Source organism: Hyla sarda, chromosome 9 (assembly GCF_029499605.1).
Source record: "Hyla sarda isolate aHylSar1 chromosome 9, aHylSar1.hap1, whole genome shotgun sequence".
NCBI classification, from domain to species: Eukaryota; Metazoa; Chordata; class Amphibia; order Anura; family Hylidae; genus Hyla; species Hyla sarda.
Genome location: NC_079197.1, coordinates 63321524 through 63332554, shown reverse-complemented (window position 1 = coordinate 63332554; position 11031 = coordinate 63321524).

Below are 11031 nucleotides of genomic sequence, written 5' to 3'. Positions count from 1 at the left end.
CCTGCCGCAGCAGGTCCATCCCGCTTTGCGGCGGGCTCTGGTGAAAACCAGTAACTCCTTAGACTCCATTCCCCTGGTACGGCCCACGTCTTCACCTCTCTGGCACAGCGGATCCACCACTAGCCTCCGCTACCTGCTACCAGCCCAGATCCTGACACTTTGGAGTTGTATTGCAGCCAGTGGCACAGGGAACATCTCACGAGTAGAAGGAAAAATTGATTCAATAAAATTTCTTAAAATTTTGGATGCTAACTTGATGCCATCTGTGAAAAAGCTGAAGTTAAAGAGAGGATGGCTTCTACGAATGGATAATGATCCTAAACACACCTCGAAATCCAGGGGGGATTACATCAAGAGGCATAAACTGAAGGCCTTCACAATCTCCTGACCTCAACATAATTGAAAATCTATGGATAGACCTTAGAAGAGCAGTACGTCACAGACAGACAGCCCAGAAATCTCAATGAACTGGAAGACTTTTGTAAGGAAGAATGGGCAAAGATACCTCAAACAAGAATTGAAAGACTCTTGGCTGGCTTCAAAAAGCATTTACAAGCTGTGATACTTACCAAAGCGGCCAGTACAAGATATTAACTCTGCAGGGTGCCCAAACTTTTGCAGATGCCATTTTTTTGTTTTCTGTTATTTTGAAAGTGTAAATCTAACTTTTGTTGACATATAAGAATGTCTAATCCGTAATTTGATGTTTTTTGGAGATTTTTCCATCTTTCCTTCTTTATGCACATCAATACAAATTTTTACCTGGGTGCCCAAACTTTTGATCCCCACTGTATAACACTGCACACACTGATCCTTTACATTGATCAGTGGTTTCTCATAGGACACCACTGATCGATGATTCTGCCGCTTGACTGCTGATGGCTGGATCTCAGGCATTGAGCAGTCATTTGGCAATCGGGCACCAGGAGGCAAGGTAAGGGACCCTCCTGCTGTGTCACAGTTGTTCGGGATGTGGCAATTTAGCCGATGACATCCCGAAAAGCCCCTGAGCTAACCGGTAACAATTTACTTTCACTTCAGTCTAAAGGGTTAATAGCACGGCACAGTGATGAATGCCGCGCGCTATTAGCCACAGGTTCCGGCTGTTGTTAGAGGCCGGGCCCGAGCCACGCCGTGGCCCCACGTTTGAGAACGGGAGCGGACTCATGAAGTACCGGTACGTCATGGGTCCTGTAGGGGTTAAAGGACATCTGTACTGTATGAATGTTACATATTCCTGTGGCCCACTGCAAAAATAAACAAACTAAACTTTAAATTACTTGGGACGGGAACGTCACAGAGCCGGCAGCGTATCACCGGCCGCAGTGATGTCCCGCCTCGGCCGGTGATAGGCTGAGTGCATTGTCATATAAGGAGCCTGCCAGAGCTCCAATTTTGTAGAGAGCATATAAGTAGAATATGAATTGTGTGTTGATTGTCCTTGAGTCCTTAACCTCTTCCCTCTATATGACATATGCATAAGTTATGAGCGGGCTCCCACGATAGAATGTGGGGTCACGCGCTGACCCCACGTCATATCGCGTCGGTCCCGGCGGTGCTATCAATGGCCAGGGACCGCGGCAAATACCGGACATCACCGATCGCGGTGATGCCTGGTATTAACCCTTCAGATGCGGCGATTAAAGTTGATCGCCGCATCTAAAGTAAACGTAAACTTTGCCGTTCACTCAGTGGAGCTGTTCGGGACCGCCGCAATGAAATCGCGGTGTCCCAAAAAGCTTGCTGAACAGCTGGAGGGTCCCTACCTGCCTCCTCACAGTCCGATCGCCCAATGACTGCTCCGTGCCTGAGATCCAGGCAGGAGCAGTCGAGCGGCAATAACACTAATCAATGCCCGGCTATTGCCAGACAGTGATCTGTGTAGAAGATCAGTGTGTGCAGTGTTATAGCCCCTTATGAGAGCTATAACACTGCAAAAAAAAAAAGGAAAATAAAGTGTTAATAAAGATCATTTAACCCCTTCCATTATAAAAGTCAGAATCACCCCCCTTTTCCCAATAAAAAAAAATAAAACATTGTAAATAAAATAAAAATAAACATATGTGGTATCGCTGCATGCGTAAATGTCCTAACTATAAAAATATAATAGTAATTAAACCACACGGTTTATGCCGTACATGTAAAAAAATAGCGTATTTTTGGTCACTTTTTATACCTTAAAAAAGTGAATAAAAAGCGATAAAAAAGTCTGATCAAAACAAATATGATACCAATAAAAATGTCAGATCACGGTGCAAAAAATTAACCCTCATACTTCCCCATATGCGGTAAAATTACTAATGTCACAGCAAAGTAGAATTGGTGGCGCCAAAAATAAGCCATAATATGGATTTTTATGTGCAAAATTTAAAGCGTTATGATTTTTAGAAGGTGATGAGCAAAAATTGAAAATGCATATCATGTACCAAGAAAAAATATACACTGCTAAAACTTTATGGGGGAAAAAAATTGGATACCTACAGTCCCCCTGCGACCACAAGACCCACGTGGACCCTTTCCTCTATTGTGGGATGGCTGTTGTTGCGGCTGCTGCTGGTGTATTACAAATTATGGATTAAAAAATTGTAAAAACAATCACAAAAACACTACTCAATTGTAGAATTTTAAAACTTACACTTTGTCCAGAAGGTCTGACTCAGGGAACATTTCTTCTGGGTCGGACATCTAGATATTTTCAAAAACAAACCAAGAAAATAGGTTCTAAACAAAATTTATACTGATAAAACTTATAAAGAAAATTAAAATAAAAAAAGGTAACACTGCCATCTGACACTATCCACTATCATTAGGATAGTAAATAATTTATTTAAACACAGACTTCTTCTTTCTAAAATCTTGAGAAATATTTTATATATATATATATATATATATATATATATATATATATATATATATGGCAAGACACTGGATGAATAAACCACTTCTTTTCTTTCACAATCCATGGTGTGCTGCTGGAATTTATTCTATCTATGTATATATATAGTAGCAAATAGGCAGCAGCAACTCCATAAAGTGAAAAAGTGGATTTTATTCACACAACATGAGGCGACGTTTCGGTTTGCTCACCAAACCATTTTCAAGCTTGAAAATGGTTTGGTGAGCAAAACGAAACGTCGCCTCACGTTGTGTGAATAAATCCACTTTTTGCACTTTATGGAGTTGCTGCTGCCTATTTGCTACTATTTTATGGATCCCTGAACCTGGGCTCTATGCTGATGGCACCCGTGCACTTTATATTGGGGATGTGCTGCTCTCCTTCTGCTTATGTATATATATATATATATATATATATATATATATATATATATATATATATATGTATACATATATAGTTTTTTTTTGTTTTTTTTACGAACACGAGTCCTCCATTCCTTCTTCCTCTGAATCCTAGTTTATGATAACAAGACCAATTTGGGACTTGCTTTTATCATACTGATTCCATACTATACTATGCTTTTATTATAGGATCCCATACTATGCCTCCTCTACCATTAATACCCTATTACAGGGTTTAACAAATACTGAACCTCCAGCTGTTGTAAAAATACAACTCCCAGCATCATTTTGCAACAGCTGGGGGCTGTTTGTCGAGCTAGGTGTCTGTGGCGGTTGCAAAACTATAACACCCTGCATGCTCAGACAGACCATGCTAGCTGGGAGTTGTACAGTATATGTTGGTGAGAGAGGGAGATAATTTTGCGCCCATAGAAGCGCAGGTGACCTGCAGGAAAAAAAAATTGTTAAACATAAAGAAATTGTGTGTGAGCAAATAACCCACCACCAACATAATATATTCCTGCAGGTCACCGGAATAGGGGGAATAGGTGGAGAGAAACCATCTCAAAGCCATTATCGCTCCCTCATGAAGAATTATGAAGTACAGAGCCATGACATTGACTGTAATCTAAACCATACCCTCTCTACCCTCTATGCACTCCAATGCCTCTAAAACACTTCGAGTATCCTGCAAAAAAAAACTGGCATATGATATATGAGGGGTTGAAGTCAGGAATCGACCCACTAACAGTTCATTGAGTGAGCCGTGCATCTGAGGAGAGAAGGTATTTTTGTGTATTTTAGGCAGCGAATGAAAGATCACCGTAACAGTATTTTCACATCAATATACTCTTCCTCCTTCAAAGTTAGATGGCACTGATTAACTCCCAGATGTATGAGGTTTTGCAACTCTGCACGATAAGGGGATTCCCAGGCAGTGGTCTATAGGTAGTTGTATCCATCAATATGTGGTACGCCTCGGGGGGTAGTTGGGGTGTTGCTCTAGTATATGAGGGGTTAATTTAACCCTTGTCACTTGTGACGCCAGGGTGAGGGTTAGAACTCTGAGGTAATGCTGGGCCTATCGCCCCCCTTCCCAAGAGCGATAGGTGAGTGTAGAATAACGGATTGTCCAGAACCAGTGCTTAGCTGAAAACTTGTAGAAACTTTGCTGAAGATTTTCTGTAACATGCAGCAGTAACAACAGTCCAGATAACAGAGTCTATATACAGCTGAAGCAGCGATTGACAGGTGGTTGGGATCTTGTAAGTTCTCTTTAGTTTAGGAGGATTTTTGTAGCATAGATCGGCTGTATTTAGGGGTAGATTTAGGTCCAGTGATCTTGCGGAGATAGCGGGGAATGATAAGAACTAGGCTTCGGCCTAGTAATTGTCTTTGGAAGTTGCCGAGGTCCTACCTCATCCAGAGTCAGCAACCCAAGAGAGAGATCAATGGCTGCAGCTCCCTTATATGGGCAGGGGCTGAGCGGTTTTGGATTGGTCCATACAGCTGTCACTAACCGTTACATTGCATTGTGGGTGAACACGTGACTCAAGAACCACCTAAGGTCCTTCAACATACCATAGAGTTCTGAACCAAGTCACATGACCTGCAGGTCCTGCGACGCCAAACAAGTGAGTAAAACAATATACATATTTACAATGAGAATTTTTATAAATATTAAGTTACTAAGGGGTGATGAGGGGCTAACTGGGGAAGCAGACCCCCACAGTCCTAGGGACTCTGACTTTGGGGAACCCCCCACCAAGGCACTGTATGAAATACGGTGCCGGGACACCATAAATATATCTGTGGTGTCGGGGTGGGAGGTGCAGGGTAGATAAAGGGCAGATGTTACGGCCCATGGTATTAACCCCTTCTTGTCTTGACGCCAGGGCGTGGTTTAGCCTTAACCACCCGAACTGATCCTGGGTTAGGCAGGGGCAATGAAGACACCAACACCAGATTAAGGATAATGGCAGCTTTACTGAGGAAAGACAGGTGTCTTTGCAATACAGCCAAATATCCCAGGGAGGTGACCAATGACACAGGGGGAAATTGCAGGCTTGCTGAGACTTGCAGTAGTTTGACTGACTTTAGTGCAGGCCATGGTGACTACAGATTGACTTGACTTGACAGAGATGGTGACTGAAAATAGGAAGACTTGACTTACTGATGACAGACTTGTGGCTGCAGGACTTTAGGCTTGAGGCCTCCAATGCTCTGGACACAGACACTGGAACACTTGACTGGACTTGACCTCAGCAGAAGCAGAATCACAAGAGAGCGATTGCAGCTCCTCCCCTTGTTATATAGGGGGGCTGTGCAAGGAGCCCAGAGGTCACTTGGGGGGTCACCTGGTCACTGGAGCCCTCTGGGTAACAATCATGTGGTACAAACATTAAAGGCTTATTACACACATAATACACAACCTATATACATGGGGGGAGACCACTGCAGGGGGACCCTGAGGACAGGCAGGGACTCTGCCTGACAGGGCAGAAGGACAGTACAAGGCCACATCCCATACTGGGACATCACATATCCATATTTAATTTAACAGCAACAGGAGAATACAGCAGCACACTGCTAGCACAAAGATATAGATGAAACATGAGTATATAGATAGAACATGAAAAGCTATACAGCTGTAATGCAATAAATGAAGATATGAAACTATGAAATTATGAGGTACTTAGCTTGCAAATTTGGCGCCAAATACCTCATAATTTCATAGTTTCATATCTTCATTTATTGCATTACAGCTGTATAGCTTTTCATGTTCTATCTATATACTCATATTTCATCTATATCTTTGTGCTAGCAGTGTGCTGCTGTATTCTCCTGTTGCTGTATATTTAGCCCAGCAGCCTGCACCTGCAAGCCAGGTTTTTATAATAGTTTGGATCAATAGTGCTGGCCAATTTATTCTTTGGTTGTATTACATATGTTACGCCTAGCGCTCCGGGTCCCCGCTCCTCCCCGGAGCGCTCACGGCGTCTCTCTCCCCGCAGCGCCCCGGTCAGTCCCGCTGACCGGGAGCGCTGCACTGTCATGGCCGTCGGGGATGCGATTCGCACAGCGGGACGCGCCCGCTCGCGAATTGCATCCCAGGTCACTTACCTGTCCCGGTCCCCTGCTGTCATGTGCTGGCGCGCGCGGCTCCGCTCTCTAGGGCGCGCACGCGCCAGCTCTCTGAGACTTAAAGGGCCAGTGCACCAATGATTGGTGCCTGGCCCAATTAGCTTAATTGGCTTCCACCTGCTCCCAGACTATATCTGATCACTGCCCCTGCACTCCCCTGCCGGATCTTGTTGCCTTAGTGCCTAGAGAAAGCGTTTACTGTGTTTGTCCATACTGTGTACTTGACCTCCTGCTATTGCCATATTGACTACGATTCTTGCTGCCTGCCCCGACCTTCTGCTACGTCCAACCTTGCTCTTGTCTACTCCCTTGTACCGCGCCTATCTTCAGCAGTCAGAGAGGTTGAGCCGTTGCTAGTGGATACGACCTGGTTGCTACCGCCGCTGCAAGACCATCCCGCTTTGCGGCGGGCTCTGGTGAAAACCAGTAGCAGCTTAGAACTGGTCCACTAGCACGGTCCACGCCTATCCCTCTCTGGCACAGAGGATCCACCTCCTGCCAGCCGAATCGTGACAACATATTTAATTTAAACTATAGGCCACTGTCTAGCACTACCACCCCACCCCCCTTTATCTGCCCCTCTAATTGTTATATCTTCCATAGATTATAAGTTAAGGGGGATGTCAGTTATTTGCTAATGCAATAAGATCATTTTCTACCAGGGTTTGAAGTTGATCTAAAACTTGTGTGCGGGATGCAACAAGATAGAAAGTAGGAATGGGTGTATGAAACACTGGAATGATTGGGTTTTTAATATCGCCCAATTCCTGAAGCTCAGACAAGGTGATCTGCTCCTTAACCCCTTAACGACCCCAGATGTAAATGCACGTCCTGGTGAGCTGGTACTTAACGCACAAGGACGTACATTTACATCCTATACATAACCGCGAGCATCGGAGCGATGCTCGGGTCATGCGCGGCAGGTCCCAGCTGCAGATAGCAGCCAGGGACCCGCCGGAAGTGGCGTACATCTGCGATCGCGCAGATGTCCGCCATTAACCCCTCAGATGCCGTGATCAATACAGATCATGGCATCTGCAGCATTGCGGACACTAAAATGGATGATCGGTTCGTCAGCAGCGATGCCGCGCGATCCGATCGTCCAGCATGGCATCTGGAGGTCCCCTCACATACCTCCGCTGCCTTCCATGGGTCTTCTGCTCTGATCTGCGATCGAGCAGACTAGAGCAGAAGATGACCGATAATACTGATCAGTGCTATGTCCTAAGCATAGCACTGAACAGTATTAGCAATCAAATGGGGACTATGGGGACTATAAAAGTGTAAAAATGAAAGTACAAAAAGTAAAAAAATAATAAAGGAAAAAAAAATTTGAAAAAAACCCTCCCCCAATAAAACGTAAATTGTCCCATTTTTCCTATTTCACCCCCAAAAAGTGTAAACAAAATATTTTATGTACATATTTGGTATCACCGCGTGCATAAATATCCCAACTATTAAATTAAAATGTTAATTATACCGTACGGTGAACGGCCTAAACGTAAAAAAAAAGTCCAAAATAGCTGCTTTTTTTCTTTTATAACATTTTATTCCAAAAAAAAAAGAATTATAAAAAATGTATTAAAAGTTTTATATAAGCAAATATGGGGAAAAAAAATAAAAATCACGGCACAAAAAATTAGCCCTCATACCGCCGCATATATGGAAAAATGAAAAAGTTATATGTCTTCAAAGTAGGGGGATTTTAAATGTACTAATTTGGTTAAACAGTTTACAATTTTTTTTAAGCACAACACTAATTGAAAAATATGTTATCATGGGTATCATTTTAATCATATTGACCCAAAGAATAAAGAACACATGTCTTTTTTTACAGTAAATTGTACGGCGTGAAAGCAAAACCTTCAAAAATGTGCTAAATTGCGGTTTTCTTTTTAATTTCCCCACATAAATAGTATTTTTTTGGTTGCGTCATATATTTTATGGTGAAGTGAGCGATGACATTACAAAAGACAATTGGTCACGCAAAAAACAAGCCCTCATACTAGTCTGTGGATGAAATAATAAAAGAGTTATGATTTTTTGAAGGTGAGGAGGAAAAAACGAAAACGTAAACAAAATGTGCTGAGTCCTTTAGGGGTTAAAGGAAAAACAAGCCACCGAGTCTGAACCTCCATTCACCTGGGGCAGTTCACTGGAAGAAAGACTGGAAACATGATATGCATTAAACTTATTATTTATATTAGTATGATGTATTTCCATCATATACATCCCATTAGATTCCGCTTGTGATTGGAATTCCACCCCAATATGTGTGTGTATCAAAGTCCCAATCATGATTTGGTTGTGTTTGTAAATCTTCACCAACCTGAGTTGCCTGGAACTGTCTTCTTACCGTGATTGTCCGGACCAGCTTGTTTACGTCCAAAATTGTGCGATAGAAATCGAAATGGTAAGCAGTAGAGATGAGTGAACTTTTCAAAAATTTGATTCGGCGAATCTATATTAAAAAAGCCTATTTATGGGCTACAGAGAGCCTCAATAGGAGTATAGAACACTTTGCTCTGTTCTAACATGCATATGGAGTGTGCTGGGGTAGTGAAATAATACTGTTATTCATAATAACATGCAGATTACCGGCATCACTTTTAGAATCACTGCTGCAGAGCGGCACAATGACAGAGCCAGGAGGTGGCATCAGTATGAGGAGAGCATATAGTGGCTGAATGACACAGCGTGGAGGTTTTGGCAGCATGAGGAGACAATATAGTGGCTTAATGACACAGCATGGAGGTGTTGGCAGCATGAGGAGACCATATAGTGGCTGAATGACAGCTTGGAGGTGTTGGTAGCAAGAGGAGACCATATAGTGGCTGAATGACACAGCTCAGATGAGGCTGAAGCATGAGGACACCATATAGTGGCTGAATGACACAGCGTGGAGGTGCTGGCAGCATGAGGAGACCATGTAGTGGCTGAATGACACAGGCTAGAGGTGTTGGGAGCATGAGGAGACCATATAGTGGCTGAATGACACCGCGTGGAAGTTTTGGCAGCATGATGATATTGGCTGAATGACACAACGTGCAGGTGTTGGAAGCATGAAGAGACCATATAGTGGCTGAATTACACAGCCTGGAGTTGGTTGAAGCATTAGTACACACCAGGGCTTCACAATCCCAAAGAAAAAAACACAAGAATTTTTCAAATTTAAAACGAAGATTTTGGATAGCTGGTGCTACCTACCATAACAAAATCAGTCCCAGACCCAGGCCCAGCAGCAGTATCAGTAAACCATATATTGCCTGAATGACAGAGCCTGGAGTTGGCTGAAGCATGAGGAGACCAAATGTATGATTTTTTTATTTAAATTTAAGATTTTGAAATTTAAATCAATGATTTTGAAATTGAACTTTTAACTCCCAAGTTTTAGTGTCCCGGACCCCAGCGTGTGGGTACAAAGGGCCAAATCTAACAAGCCCCCACAAGGCTCATGTGGCCGTGAGATGTAGGCGCAACGTCTCCATTGCCCTGACCAGCCCTTATTTCCAACACTTTTCGCCAAGACAAACCATGTGAAGAACAGCCCTGCACACATGGTATGCTGAAGGGCCACTGAGACTTGTCTGGGCAGTGGAGGCTGAGGACACAATGGAGGATGTGGAGGCGGAGTCGCACACTGTCATAGGACCAACGGGCTGACAGAGTGGAGCAGGAAGCAGCATGAGTACACAAGAGGGGTTCTCAACCCCTAAAATTGAAAGGTGAATGTTGAAATCTCTATTGAAGATGCATGTTAGGTAGTGCTACCATCAAAAAATGTAAGGCCCAAGCCCAGAAGTATTAGTAAGCCAAGTAGTTCCTGAAAGACAAAGTCAGGAAAAGGTATCAGCAGTACACAGGAGGATTTCATAACCCCTAAGATTGAAAGATCAATGTTGAAATCTCATTTAAGCATGTATGTAAGCTAGTGCAAAACATCCAAATATTTAAGGCCCAAGCCCAGAAGCATCAATAAGCCAAGTACCGTGTTTCTCCGAAAATAAGACCGGGTCTTATATTAATTTTAGTCACAAAAAACACACCAGGGCTTATTTTCAGGGTAGGGCTTATTTATTTACGGTATGGGGGGGCTGCAGCAGTGTGGAGGATGGGAGGCTGCAGGAGTGTGGAGGATGGGGGGCTGCAGGAGTGTGGAGGATGGGGGGCTGCAGGAGTGTGAAGGATGGGGGGCTGCAGGAGTGTGAAGGATGGGGGGCTGCAGGAGTGTGGAGGATGGGGGGTTGCAGGAGTGTGAAGGATGGGGGGCTGCAGGAGTGTGAAGGATGGGGGGCTGCAGGAGTGCAAAGGATGGTGGCTGCAGGAGTGTGAAGGATGGGGGGCTGCAGGAGTGGGAAGGATGGGGGGCTGCAGGAGTGGGAAGGATGGGGGGGCTGCAGGAGTGTGGAGGATAGGGGGCATCCTCCACACTCCTGCAGCCCCCCATACTCCTTCAACCCCCCCATCCTCCCCTTCCCCTGTCATCCTCCACACTCCTACCGTAGCCTTTGGCTGTCCGGGCATGCTGAGAGTTGTAGTTTTGCAACAGCTGGAGGCACACTGGTTGGGAAACACTGCCCTACAGTGCCC